Source organism: Oryctolagus cuniculus, chromosome 19, assembly GCF_964237555.1.
Source record: "Oryctolagus cuniculus chromosome 19, mOryCun1.1, whole genome shotgun sequence".
Taxonomy (NCBI): Eukaryota; Metazoa; Chordata; class Mammalia; order Lagomorpha; family Leporidae; genus Oryctolagus; species Oryctolagus cuniculus.
The window spans coordinates 54,616,184-54,629,481 of NC_091450.1; the positions used below are offsets into that span (position 1 = coordinate 54,616,184).

The following is a 13,298-nucleotide window of genomic DNA, read 5'->3' on the forward strand; positions in this document are numbered from 1 at the left end:
AAACTTGAGCAAATAGATGGCCACATTGCTGAACATAATTCTAAAATAAAATATTGGCAAAAAGAGATTTCAAAAATATCACTGCATCCCATAGAAGATAATCCTGTTGAAGAGGTTTCAGTTTTGAGCCCCAAAGACCTTGAAGCAATCAAGAATCCAGATTCCATAACAAATCAGATGCACTTTTGGAAGCCCAGTGTCATGAAATGAAACCAAACCTTGGTGACATTGCAGAATATAAAAAGAAGGAAGAATTATATTTGCAACAGGTAGCAGAATTGGACAAAATTACTTACAAAAGAGATAATTTTGGACAAGCATATGAAGATCTGCGGAAACAGAGGCTAAATGAATTTATGGCAGGCTTTTATATAATAACAAATAAAAGAAAATTATCAGATGCTTACCTTGGGAGGGGACGCTGAACTGGAGCTTGTAGACAGCTTGGATCCTTTCTCTGAAGGAATCATGTTCAGCGTTCGACCACCTAAGAAAAGTTGGAAGAAGATCTTCAACCTTTCTGGAGGAGAGAAAACACTTAGTTCTTTGGCTTTAGTATTTGCTCTTCATCATTACAAACCCACTCCCCTTTACTTCATGGATGAAATTTATGCAGCCCTTGATTTTAAAAATGTGTCCATTGTTGCATTTTATATATATGAACAAACAAAAAATGCCCAGTTCATAATAATTTCTCTTCGAAACAACATGTTTGAGATTTTGGATAGACTTATAGGAATTTACAAGACATACAATATAACAAAAAGTGTTGCTGTCAACCCAAAAGAAATTGCATCTAAAGGACTGTGTTGAATTTATTCATACTGAAGACTTCAAATCAAGTTGGCATACATTCAGTGTGTTATTGATTTTCTATTTGTAATGAATTGTATATATATAAAAAAAGGTAGTGACCCTGTCACCATGGTGTACAGGACCACACCCAGACTCCAGACATCAGCCTTGTACCCACTGAACTCCTCATCTAAGAATTCCTCTGGGGCACAGTATTCAAAGGTCCCACACAAATACTTCCAGCATTCTCCATCAGCCAATTTGCAGCTGAGCCCAAAATCGGTCAACTTAATATTTAGATTGGCATCTAGAAGGAGGTTTTCTAACTTTAAATCTCTGTGCACGATGTGCTGCATATGGCAGTAATGCACAGCTAATAAAGTTTGGTTAAATAGCTGACTTATCTCTTCATCTTGTAGGTAGCCTCGTTCTATCATAAAACATCTAAGGTCCCCCTGATTGCATACTCCATAAAAATATAGGTTCTCTCTGTTGTGTGCCTTAGCTGCAACAGTTTTATAATGTGAGGGTGATGCAGCCCCTTCATTATTTCTGCTTCTGCACACAACTGCTGGAAGCTGCAGGAGTGCTGGTCACCATTCTCAATGATCTTCACAGCCACCTGGGTCCTGCTTTCTCAATGATAGGCCAGTTTCACCTGCCCAAAACTGCCCTGGCCAATGAACCTGAGAACCTGGTACCCATCCAGGACCTCCTCACTGTTGAAGGCTGTGAGACCTTCCATTGTGGGGATACTCACCCCCACCCCCCACCCCTGCAATCTGACACTTGGAACACTTACTAATCACCTAAATTAACAATAAAAACTGTGAAACAAATTAAAATCAAACAAGCAAAATTGAAACAAAAATGAACAAACGGAATATGCTAACAGATAATGCTAACTATATGAACTATAGTATACTAATCACTAAAACTGTATCAAAATTAAGAATTAAAAGTTATAAAACACACAGAATACTAAAAATGATAAAGTAAAGCAACACCAACTATGGTAACTATGGTAACAATTCTAATCAATAAGTCTTATAATGTTCCTAACTAAATCAAAGGATTAAAAATGAGAAAACAATCAGAAAATGGGAGAAACACAAGAATGATAAAATGAACACAGCATAAAATACATTTAGCTTGTGATAACAAAAAAAAAACAAAAAATAAATAAATATTTAAAGAAAATAAAGACACAAGAATACAAAGTAAAAATGGGAGGGGGAGAGAAATTGAAAAAATAGAAAAAAGAACAAAACAAAATGAAAAAAAAAGGAAAAGAACCACTAGGGTAAAAAGAACAAATAGACCAGACAAAACAACACACAGACAAATAACAACACAAAGGACAAGACAAGGGAAAACCAGTAAATGTCATCCAAGTCCTTCAGGCAGTCTCCACAGAGCTTCCTGGGCCAACTGAACAAGAACCTAGGCCAAGCCAGGGAACTGTTAAGGCAATTGGAATGACATAACAATGGCTCATCTGATGTCAGAGCAAGCTATAAACCAATCATGGGTGATGATACACCTTGGTGGTTTTCTCAAGAAACTTTCTACTTGGTTAAAGTGAAAGGGCCCCAAAAATTTTTGTTTATGTTGGTGATAGTAATTGATATTTAGGTTTTGATAAATTAACAGCTGAAGGCTGTGTCAATGGACTTTTCATTTCTAGTTTTAAAATTTGTAAATAACTCTTGGCTTTGGTAGAACTCCTCTAGTCTACACTCAGAATATTCAACATGATACATCTCAACACGTTGGTACCACTTCACTGGCATCATGACAATAGAACAAAATATTATGCTTGCCAAGTCACCATCAGGTGCATGGTTCATATTCATAGAGCTGAGAGGGAGGTTTCTTTCATCATTTACCCTGAAGTTCATCATCAGATTGCTCCTCAGAAACCCTGGAAAGCTGCAAGGTAGTGGGTTGATGTAGTCCAGTGTGGAAGGCAAAGTAAGAGCAAATTGTGAAATCTATAACCTCCAAAACTGCTTCAAATCATAAGGAGGAAGAAAAGACATTCCAGGATATTTCAGTCCTTTGGGGTTACCATAACAAGACCCTGACCTGGGTAACTGAAAAAGAACAGGAATTGATTTCTCATTGTTTTGGAAGCCAGGAAGTCTAAGATCAAGGCCCAATAGATTGATGATATGGGAATGACTCACTCTCTGTTTCTAAGATAGTACCTTCTTTTTTTCTAAAGATTTATTTTATTTATTTGAAAGAGAGTTACAGAGAGAGGTAGAGACAGAGAGAGGTCTTCCATCTGCTGGTTTACTCCCCAGATGGCCACAACGGCTGGACCTGTGTCGATCCAAAGCCAGGAGCTTCTTCTGGATCTCCCACGTGGGTGCAGGGGCACAAGGAATTGGGCCATCTTCCACTGTTATCCCAGGCCATAGCAGAGAGCTGAAGCAGAAGAGAAGCAGCAGGGACTAGAACCTGCACCCATAGCAGATGCAGGTGCTTCAGGCAAGGCCTTTAATCTGCTGTGCCACAGCGTGGGTCCCAGATGGTGCCTTCTTAAAAAAAAAACTGATAAGGAAATTAAAGGCCAGTGGCCTAGTGTGGGCAATTCAGCCTAGATGTAGGTGTTGAAATGTTGCACAAGTATTATAATTTTTTCCAATACCTGAATGCTAATTTCAGAAAAATACAGTGCCTTCTTAAGATTCCTCATGAGGAACAGCCTTCTTAAGGTGTCATCCACCTTACAGAAAGTCCCCCATCCTGGGGCTGCTGTTGTGGGTGGGTTAAGCCACCACCTGTGATGCCAGCATCCCATATGGGTGCTGGTCCTAGTTGTAAGGCTATTGGATGGTAGGGGGAAGATGACATAGAACTACTTACATAGCTGTTATATAGGGGAAATAGAAATCTCCATAGAGAGACTCATTTAAAGAGCTAAAATTCTATGAACAATTGTTCAATGAGGCAGCAATACAGCCTCCTAGAAAGAGCACGGGCTTCAGAATCAGATCTGGTCAAACCCCAGCTCTGTCGTAGCTGCTTTAAACTAGGCAAGTTTCTGAATTTCTCTAAGCCATTCTTCTATAAAATAGAGACAACAGCACCCACCTTGTAAGGGATTAAATAATCCAAGTTGCATAATGGAAAATGTGGCACTCAAAAAAATTAGCTTTGGGGACCATTATTCAGAAAAATTAATCTAAATCCCCCATCCTGTAGTCAGGAAAACTTTAAAAATATAAATAAATCTTATTTAATTTTTATATTTTAAGTCATTTGAAAACCTATTTTTCTTCACACCTTTCCCCATATTATACTATTCCAGTCATCTTCAGGCTTTTTATATTTTTTTCAACTGATCCTTTCATTTTCTGTTTTCACCCTCATTTCCATTCCCCTTTTACATTTCCTCTTGGTTCATGTCCATGAAACAACTGAGATGTATTATACACCTAACAAGTATCAGTGTTCTAACTATTTTTTTTTTGAATTAACTCATTTGACACACTTTTCCATCAGGATAGTTCTACTAAAACCAGCTAAGGTTTTCTTTTTTCCCCAAATTTGAAAGCTACATGTTACTGTCCAATTCCCCCTTCCTGTAATGTTTCATAAACTCTTCATTGTCAAGGTGCTAAATTTAGCATGACATCTAATAAATGAGGAAAATGAGGACAAAGAACTATGACAAAGAGAGGACCACAGGGAAGTAACTGTCTGAGAATCCTAATAGTACATGATCTTAACTTATGAGAGGGTCTATTACTAGAGTAAATTAGAAAGAAACAGCCCCTCACTGAAAATCTGTATCAAAAAATAAAATTAATCAAAATAGAAACAAAATTCTACTAGTACAAACTAACCTGAGTGGTTTGATGGTTAGATTGATGGTCACAGTCACTGTACTTCCTAAATGGGTTTTCTGCATTCATGTTGAAGTGGCACATAAATGTAAGCTCTGGAAAGACAGGTAAAATATTTTAAAGGACCCAGTTACTGCATATCCTATAAATAAAAAAATATTTTACTTTGATAACTGACTGAATATGTGGGGACTCCATGTAATCCAACGATATGGTTATTTGCTATACAGTCCTGTGCAAATATTTTTTTAAAGTGCTTTTTTTTTCCCATAAGACTTTGATCCTACAGTTTATACAGGAATATAGCTACCTCATCCAGCATGTAGCATATTTTACAAGTCTTCAAGTTCAACAATCCAAATTGTTCATTCACATTTTGTCCAAACACAGCATCCTTGAGGAGTATGGCAAGTCAGTTAATCATCTAGAGACATACAAACATCTCCTGATTCATCCCATTGAGATGGATCATTCTGATCTCCATTATCAGATATTTCTATTTCACTCTCTTCTTATTTTTCATCCTGAGGGAATTCTGTATCCTGTCCCTGATCTACACCTTCTTGCCCTCCTGGTTGTGATTTATCTGCAGTCTACACAAACACCAAAGTCTATCCTGGGGGTTGATGCTGTGGTGTAGAGGGTTAAACCACTGTCTGCAGCAACAGAATTCCATATGGGCACCAGTTCAAATTCCAGCTGCTCCACTTCCAATCCAGATCCCTGATAATGTGTCCAGAAAAGTAACAGAAGATTACCCAAGTGCTTGGACCCCTATACCCACATGGACAGCCTGAATGAAGCTCTTTGCTCCTTAAATCAGCTGGGGAATGTAACTGACCTATTGTTGCTCCTCTGGGCTCTTGAATTCTTGCAAGACAGGCTGTTAAAGGTGTTTATTATATCTTCAAATTTAAAGTGGTGTTAGCTATGTAAGTAGTAGAGAGCTCTTGCTCTCTCCATCCCTTTCTCTCCCCTTCCCTCTGTCTCTCCCTGCTGAAACTGTCTTTCAAATAAATTATTTAAATTTTTTTCTTTTTTCTTTCTTTCTTTCTTTTTGACAGGCAGAGTGGACAGTGAGAGAGAGAGACAGAGAGAAAGGTCTTCCTTTTGCCGTTGGTTCACCCTCCAATGGCTGCCATGGCCGGCGCACTGCGATTATCCGATGGCAGGAGCCAGGTGCTTCTCCTGGTCTCCCATGGGGTGCAGGGCCCAAGCACTTGGGCCATCCTCCACTGTACTCCCAGGCCACAGCAAAATTAATTAATTTTTTAAAATATTTAGTAAAAAAGTCAATTATTGAGAACATAGAAGTAAACCCACATATCTACAGCCAAGTGACCTTTAACAAGGTCCTAAAAATACATATTGAAAAATAAATAGTTTTCACAATAAAATACCATTGAGAAAAGTGGACACCCATATGCAAAAGAATGAAGCTAGACCTGTCTCTCAACACACACAAAAATCAACCTAAAATGGTTCAAGATATAAACCTAAGTCCTGAAACTATGAGCTAATAGAAGAAAGCATATGAAATGCTTCAGTATATTTGAATGGTCTCAAAAGCACAGAAAAGAAAACAAATAGTCAAATGTGCTTCCATCAAATTAACAAGCTTCTACATAGTAAAGAATACAATGACTAGAGTGAAGAGACAAGAACAGAAAGGGAGTAAATATTTGCAAAACATATGTTGAGAAGGGGTTAGTAATAAGAACATGTGAGAAACCCACTGAAGAGGATACAAAGAGAGGTATGCACCATTAGTCACCTCTTGTGACACAACAAACCAGTTTTTAAATGTAAACTGCAGACATCCTGACCAATACAGCAACATAAGACATTCAGGCCACTGGCTAGTAGCGACCAGTGATGGGATGACAGGAGGAACTGTTCATATACACCATGACACCAACTCTTAAGAGAACAACTACTCTACTAGAAATTCATGTCTGGTGAAATGGGGCCAGGTTCTTATTCCTGTATTTCCAAATGGTAAGTAACATCACACAATTTTACAAGTTAAAATGTCATTTGTGATTGCTGTATCTCTAATTATATAAGATGAGGTACTGCTGGGTGCAGGGAAAGGAATGAGTTAAATTTTTTTAAATGTCACTAACTGTATCTGAAATATCAACAGTCTCTATGTGCCATCACAACTTTCTATTGTGAAAACTCCCACTTTTTTTCTGAGTGGAAATTCTCAAAAGCAATATCAGACAGGCTTTTTGTTTGACATTCAATAGTTATTCAGCATATCACCTTTGCTTAATTAAAAATGAGTGCTATAAAAATTACATCTTAGCAAGGTTTCATCTCTGGATGCAACAGACTGTTGCTGGCTAAGTGGTAATTACAGTGTATTGATTGAGCTCGACCGGATTCTGCTCATCTGCAGCAGAACCCACTGGAACAGCCCCTTCCCTGTGGCCACGCTTCTTCACATGCCCAGTGCTCTCCTATATGCTTCTCTTGAGGTCTAGCCTTTTACCTTGGAAACAACCAATCATGGTTGGCTCTAATCACACACACACACACTGTGCTGCAAAGCTCACACATTAGGGAAAGGCCCTACAGTTACAGGCCCACTGGTGTTTGGGAACAGGGATGGCTGAGAACACCCTGGCACCTCCTCCTAAGAAGTGATACAAAGGGTCCCAGATCTCAGAGCTTGCCCTTTAAGTGTTTACAGCATCTGTTGGTTTGATTTGAAGAGGTCAATTATTTCACTGCTCAATGACAGGAACAAGAAGAACTGCCTTGCACATCCTCTAGAATCACACCTCAAGTGGTCCTTTGATTCCAGCAGAGGGGTCTGTCCACAGGGCCAGAGCAGGATAGGACCCTCTGTCTTCCCAGTGAAGCAAGACCCCAGATGAGACTGAAGAGGAGACCAGGCCCAGGAGCTGGGAGGAAAAACAGGAGGGTAAGGTCCAGGAGAGGACTGGGGACAGAATAGGACTGCATGTGTTCACTGGAGCTGGGCTCCCTGATGGTAGCATGACAGCCAGGGTTTCTTCTGTCCATGTTTGGTCTCAAGAGTGCAGGCATAGAAGGGGACCTGAGATCAGGCTGTTATGACCATGTGGGCAGAGGGCCTGAGCATCTCAGTGTCCTCAAGTGTGTATGGGACACCCATTGTATGCAAGAACACTTAGGAGATGAACACTGTATGTAAATTTATGTGGTGGAGCTGCTGAGTTCTGGAGGGGCAAAGATCAAAACATAATGCCCAAGTTCAAAGTAACAAGTACACAAAGGGTGAAGGAGGGGCAGGAAGACCTATAACTGACATCCTGCAGGTTGCTTCCCCAGCCCAGTCCCTGTAGATGTAACCCTAATAGCACCTTGCCCCACATGCATGTCTGAACCTTTACTTATTCCTGGCCCCAAAATTATTGGTCCAGCTTAGGTCCCCTCCTCTGAGGCACACTCAGTGCTCAGGCCCTCTGCCCACATGGTCATAACCCTTGGTTACATTGGGGAGTGGATGGAAAGCTCTTTCCAACTTTGAAATAAACACACTCTGATTTTAGACACAGAATTCAGCTCATGGCCTGCACATCCTTGCATCCAAAGCATATGTCTGGTCCCCAGCCTGGGGCTCCACTCACTGAGAGGACTAACACCTTCTGACACTGCCTGGACACAGGGCAGGAGGATCAATGCAGAATCCACAGAGGTAAGACAATGAGGAAGGAGGAAATAGAGCCACTGTCCCTCTTCTCTGGCCTGGTATTTCCTCTCTAGAAAATGCTTACTTAAGAGGAAAAAAAAAACTTTTCATTGAAATGGGTCCTATTATTCCTGACCTTATACTTTTTTTCTTCTCATCTTGGCACCATCAGGAGTACTTAGCAATCAGCAGGCTTTCTGTGCCACAGGAAGAAAGGTCAAGTTCATTTCTCTACACAAGAACAGGAAAGCTGATGAGGAACCTGTGCCAGCAAATGCCCAAGGACAACTCAGCAAGGCTGAGCCATCGCATCAGCAAGAGCACCAGCTATCATCACAGGGGCAATGAGACACAGCCTAATGCCCAAGCTGGGAGACAATAAAAGTGAAAAGAACTCTATTGGGTGTGGGCACAGCTTCACCTTCATTAAGCAAAAATCTAAAATCATCCAGGAGCTCATTATTCATTCTTCAGAGGTTGTGTGTACTGTATACCTCTAATTGAACAGGAATGAACAAAACATAGAGCTTCTTCCTAGAGAGGCAAGATCCACATTTTTCTCATCAGGCAAGTTTGACAGGGGACCCAGCAAGGAGGAGAGAGGGATGGGACAAAGTGTAGTGGGCTCAGGGTCATGAGAAAGGATATTCTGAGAGGAGGGATCAGCAAGGCCTGAGTATGAAGGCGCGCGCACGCGAGAGAGAGAGAGAGAGAGAGAGAGAGAGAGAGAGATGGAAACACAGGAAGTGATCAGCCCTTCTGTGTACCTGAATAACATGGACAGGGGTAGGATGTCCAGAGAACAGAGGTTGGGCCAACTTAACAGATTGCAAATGTCAAACTTATTAAGGTGCTTAAATCTGTTCCTAGGGAAGGGGTTGGGGTTGTTTAGCAAGCTTTCTCTGGAAAAAGACAGGAAACACTTCCAGCTCCATATTACATAGGCCACTGTTAGAACTAGAAACAATATGAGCCCTGACCATCTACAGGTTCCATAGACATAGGCACAAAGTCCTCGGGGAAAAATGTGTCACTGCAGCTGACAGGTGCCACATAGTCAGGTCTATGTTATTTGCATCTGTACTGAACAGACTCCTTCTTATCATGATTCCTTAAACAATACAGAACAATGCTCATTCACATAGAATTTATATCCTATTAGATATCACAAGTCATCTGGAGATGACTTAGAACATATTGAAGGATGGGTATAGATTCTATGTGAATACTACACTATTTTTTAAAAGGATTTGAGCACCCATGGATTTTGATATCTGTGGGGATATAAGAAATATTACCCTCAACAAGCAAGGACTGTATTCAGCTATGTCACTCTAGCATGAATGTAGTCACAGATAATACAGAATGAAATGGGTGAGCAATGTTCCAATAAAACTTTATACATAGGCACACCTGAATTTCATATGCTGTATATTATGAAATACTCATCTAATTTTGAGAATGTTTATTTATTTATTTGATTGAGGAAGAGACAGAAAGAAAACTCCCACTGAGCAGTTCACTTTCCAAATGCCACTAACAGTCAGAACTGGCACCGGCCAAAGCCAGGAACCACAAACTCCATCCAGGTCTCCCACATGGGTGACAGGGGTCCAAGGACTTGGAAGATCACTGCCAATTTCAGGGTGAACATTAACAGGAAGCTAGAGTCGGGAGCTGGAGCCAGAGATTAAGTCTAAGCACTATCATGTGGGATGCATGCACCTTAGCCAGCTTCTTACCCACTAGGCCAAATGTGCACTTTAACAACCATTTAAAAATGTACAAGCCACTCTGAATACACCAGCTCAATAAAATGAGTGTTTTCCAACTTTTCACCTGCAATCTATAATAGCCCTGCTATTGGCAATGAGCACTGCAGACAGCTTTGGAGCACTAATACTGGCAGGCAAGAGAAAGACTGGCTCTAATGTTCTAGAAGGACAGGGATCTATCGGTTCTTGCTCTTCATAGCTCCCTCAGGTCTGTTAGTCTGTTCCTGCTGCAAAACGCCAAGATGGGCATAGTTCTTTGTCTCAGAGTTATGGAAGCTTCAAGTCTTAGGTCAAGCAAGGCAGCTTCTTTGGCCACAGGCCCCTTCTCTTGGCTTGCAGGTGGTTGCCCTGTCAGTATGAATTCCTGTGACCTTTTTTTGTGGGCTCATGAAGGAAATGAGCCAAAAAGCTCTCTGGCATGTCTTCCCACACAGACACAGACTCCAGTGGATCTGGATATGTTACTGAGCATCACAGTAGAGGGGATGCTTTTGGCATAGTGGGACAAGGCCAAGGATGCTATTCAGATACCACATGATGCACAGGCCACCCCCATCATCAGAGAATGAGCCAGCCTCAAATGTCAACAGTATCAAGGCTCACATTCTCCAACATGAAGAATGGATAGCTAGAAGCACAGAAATGAAGACACACAATTTAGAAGGGGCTGCAAAACACCCTCTTCGAAAAACAAATAGGGCTTAGTATCAGTCATTTGCCATATCAGAGCAGACCAGAACTTCATTTGTTACTTTTTTTTATTTATTTATTTTTAAAGAAGTAACAAATGAAGTTCTGGTCTGCTCTGATATGGATGAACTCAGAAACATGATGCTAGACACATGGGGCACATGTTGCGGCACAGCAAGCTAACACTGCTTGCAATGCTGGCATCCCATATCCAAGTGCCAGTTCAAATACCAGCTGCTTTACTTCCCATTCAACTACTTGCTAATGCACCTGGGAAAGTAATGCTAGATGGCTGAAATGTGTGGGTCCCTGCCAATCAAATGGGAGACCCAGATGGAGAGTTAGGCTGCTAGCTTTAGCCTGGCACAGCCCCCAGCATCATGGTTATCTGGGGAGTGAACCAGATGATGGAAGACCTCTTTCTCTGACCATCAAATAAAAACTAAATGTTTTAAAAATTTTGGAAAGAGGAATTATGTACACATATTTGTGCTAAAGGAATCAAAGGAAAAGAGGAAAGGATTTTTCATTTCTTCTAATAATTAGCAATGTATCAAAATCAGTTTTAATTCAGTAAACACAAATAATAAATAAAATAGCAAAGTAAAAAAATACAAATACAATCCACCATACAGGATGTGATCCAATTGTGTGAAACCCACAGAATAGAGATCCACAGCAACAGAAAGTCAACTAATGGCTGCACAGGCAGGGGAGGGGCAATGAGGACTGACTTCTGAAGGGAATGAGTTTTTGAAGTGACAAAAAATATTCAAACTCAGAGCAGATGTCTGGCTGAATCATGCAGACACCTGCATCCAACTTAAAGTGCCTGGGTTCAATACCTGGCTCTGGCTCCTAATACCAGCTTCCTGCCAAAGCAGACCCTGGGAGGCAGCAGGTTGATAGCTCAAATAGTTGAGTTCCTGCCACCTAGTGGGAGACTTGCATGGAGTTCCACTCTTGTGGCTTCAGCTTGGCCCAACCCTAGCCTTGCAGGCATTTCATGAGTAAATCAGTAGATGGGACTCTCTCTTTTCAGAATTCATGGATTAGAAAGATCACCTAAAATGCAAATATAGATGGTTTTGGTATTTCCAATTTTGGTTGTTCCAAGGGAGGTGAGGCCAAGACAAACTGCAAGAGTTAATGGGATTTGGCCAGAGAAGTAGGTACAGTGTGGACCAGTTAGTGAACATATACTGATTTATAAGTGGCATTAGGTGGTTTGTAATGTTTTTATGCTAATTTTTAATGGAGGAGAAGCTGGAATTTAATTCTTTAGCTTCTAAAGATGGATTTCATTTGGCAGTCCAGCATTTGTCTCAGGATTTGGATTTAAATTGGACATGTTAGAGTGTCTTTTCACCTGCCAATTTCTGGTATTATCTGGTGGGGGCAGCCTAGTAAAGTAGGTTGTGTTGTCTAGAAACCATACCTGGCATCAGGTAGGTGGGACTACAAACATGGCAGATGCTCCTTTTGGGGTCAGTGGGACTTCTGCCCTTACTGGAAAATGGTCAACAGACTCTATCAGTAACATGGCTACTACCATAGCTGGTCACAAGCTGCATAGCAGAATCCTGGCACTACAATTTTTCTGAGATTTATGCTAGCTTTCACCACTCTGAAATGTATTCTAGATACACATTTTTTAAAGATGTGTTTTATTTATTTGAAAGACAGTATCACAGAGGGAGGTAGAGACAGAGAGAGTGGTCTTCCATCTGCTGGTTCACTCCCCAGATGGCTGCAATGCCTGGAGCTGTGCTGAGCTGAAGCCAGGAGCCAGGAGATTCTTCCCAGTCTCCCACATGGGTGCAGGGGCCCAAGAACTTGGGCCAATTTTATTGCATTCCATGCCCATAGCAGAGAGCTAGATAAGAAGAGGAGCAGCTGGGACTAGAACTGGTGCCCATATGGGATGTCGGCACTTCAGGCCAGGGCTTTAACCCACTGCACCACAGCGCTGGCCCCCAAATATACATTTCTTTTTTTAAGAAAAATTTTATTTAATAAATATAAATATCAAAAGCACAACTTTTGGATTATAGCGGTTTTTCTCCCCATAGCCACCCTCCAACACACAAATCAGTCTGTTTCCTATTCCCTCTCCCATCCCATTCTTCATTAAGATTCATTTTTAATTTCTTTATATACAGAAGATCAACAGTATGTACTAATGAAAGTTTTGAGCACTTTCCACTCACACAGACACACAAAGTATAAAGTACTGTTTGAAGACTAATTTTACTGTTAATTCTCATAGTGCAACACATTAAGGACAGAGATCCTACATGGGGAGTAAGTACACAGTGACTCCTGTTGTTAACAATTGAAACTCGTGGCCAGCGCCATGGCTCACTTGGCTAATCCTCCACCTGCAGCGCCAGCACCTGGGGTTCTAGCCCTGGTTGGGGCACCGGATTCTGTTCCGGTTGCCCCTCTTCCAGTCCAGCTCTCTGCTGTGGCCTGGGAGGGCAGCAGAGGATGGCCCAA

At 41.1% G+C, this 13,298-nt stretch overlaps 1 long non-coding RNA gene across 1 annotated transcript; it reads left to right on the forward strand.

Moving 5' to 3' along the window:
* The first annotated feature begins 6,489 nt into the window (after positions 1–6,489).
* Positions 6,490–8,743, forward strand: LOC127488828 (uncharacterized). The gene is made up of 4 exons (XR_011384517.1): positions 6,490–6,650; positions 7,402–7,584; positions 8,195–8,340; positions 8,507–8,743. It is a non-coding gene; the product is annotated as an uncharacterized lncRNA (long non-coding RNA).
* Positions 8,744–13,298: the final 4,555 nt, after the last annotated feature.